This window comes from Solanum dulcamara, chromosome 4, assembly GCF_947179165.1.
Source record: "Solanum dulcamara chromosome 4, daSolDulc1.2, whole genome shotgun sequence".
Taxonomy (NCBI): domain Eukaryota; kingdom Viridiplantae; phylum Streptophyta; class Magnoliopsida; order Solanales; family Solanaceae; genus Solanum; species Solanum dulcamara.
In genome coordinates, this window is record NC_077240.1 from 67,269,325 (window position 1) to 67,271,197 (window position 1,873).

General features: G+C 43.7%; 1 pseudogene; it reads right to left on the minus strand.

Annotated features, from left to right (window-relative positions):
• Positions 1–525: 525 nt before the first annotated feature.
• On the minus strand, positions 526–1,433 carry LOC129884326 (uncharacterized; annotated as a pseudogene).
• Between the last annotated feature and the right edge of the window lie 440 nt (positions 1,434–1,873).

Here is a 1,873-nt window from a genome sequence, read left to right on the forward strand (position 1 = left end):
AAAATCCTTCACAGAAAACCCAAAAGGATCAAAATTCACAAAAACAGAGTTATCAGTGGTAAATTTGTGGATGGACACCAAATTTTTAACTAGATGAGGTGCATGGAGGATATTTTTTAAGTGCAAAGGAGGACCCGGGGAAGACAAAGTTGTGTGACCATAGCCGTGAATTGGAATAGAGTGTCCATTACCAACCATAATACCACAATTAATGCTCTTATTAAAAGAGGATGTGAGGTTACCTCGATTGGATGTCATGTGAGAAGTGGCAATGATGTCCATTTACCAATTTGTATCCAGAGGAGTGATCCCAAGAGTATGCATTACGGCCTCAATGTCCGTAGGCGTTGGGGCTGCAGTATATGCCTGCTGGGGTCGGGGGCCAAGAACACCCGCTCTTGGTGGCTGTTGTTGTCCATAAGTGTGTCGGGACCAAGTGGTTGATGGATATGGACATGGTGGGACAGCTTAAGGACCCCAAGAGGCCAGCCATGGCCACTGTTGTCCGCCAGACCAAGGAGAAAATTATGGAGAGTGTTGCACCATTGAATGTTGCCCAGTGCTGCCGCGACTGCTGCTGCCACCCAGCTGACCACCACGTCCAATAGGAATGCCGCTGCTACCATCTCCTCTACCGCCGCCACAACTACCATGGCTGCCACGAGATCTGCCTCCATTATTGTTGCGGTTGTGGTGCCTCTTTCCACCACTATTATGGCGGTGGGAGGAGGAATTATCAGGAACATCAATGGGACCTTCGGACGAGCGAGCAACTAATGCAGCGGAGGAACTTTGGGCTGCTTTCTTAGCACGGCCAGCTTCTTCAAGAGTGAGCATCGAACGGGCTTGATAAAATTGTGGCAAAGGGTCGCATTGGCGAATAAGAGTCGCCACACCTTGGTAGGGCTCGATAAGGCCCGAGACCAATTAAAGAACTAGACGATCATTAGCCACTGGAGAGCCAACATTCTTCAGTTGATCCGCCACAGATTTGAGATGTTTACAATAGGCAGAGACATTGGGAAAATCAGCCATGTCGACATGAGTGAAGTCGTACTCAAGGGTGATAGTATGAGAGTGTTTGTTATCCTGGAAGATATCACGCAAGAGATTCCAAGCCTCCATCGTCGTGGTGTCAGGTTTCAGAATTGTATGCAACAGATCATGAGAGATAGTAGCGTAGAGCCATTGGAGAACGGTGGCGTCAAGGGTGGACCACAGTTCTTTGTCCTCCTCCTGTTTGACGGCCGTTTCTCCGTTCCTGCTGCCGGAGGAATAATATGATCAATTGCCCGATGGGATTGTGCATGAATCTTAAATAGTTCCGCCCAAGTGGAATATTGGACATTCTCCATCTCAAGAGTGATGGAAACATGGTTCTTGATGTTGGAGACAGCAAGAGAAGGATGAAAGGAAGATTTGGAGGTATACATGGTGAAAAAGTGAGGATGAGAAAGGCGAGGGGGGCTGTGGCGGTGGGAGACCTAGAAGAAGAAGGAGAGAATTTGCCCTAGACAGCTCTGATACCATGAAAGAAATTAATCCCTTTCTTTATTTCATTAACATAATAAGTATATATACACCTAATACAAACGTCTAATACAAGGAAACTAACTATCTATAAACTAAATATATATAATTTGTTACAAATCTGTCAGAATATATTACCATATATTCTAACACTACCTAATTGGGATAAGAGGGGGGGTAACATATATTACTTAAAAATTACGTAAAAAGTACTATTAATTACAATAATTATCAATTTAAAATAAATCATATACAAAATTTGGTTGGCTCCAAATTTCATTTGTGCAACATAAACTGAAACAGAGGGAGTAATACATATTATTTAAAAATGATGTAAGAATTA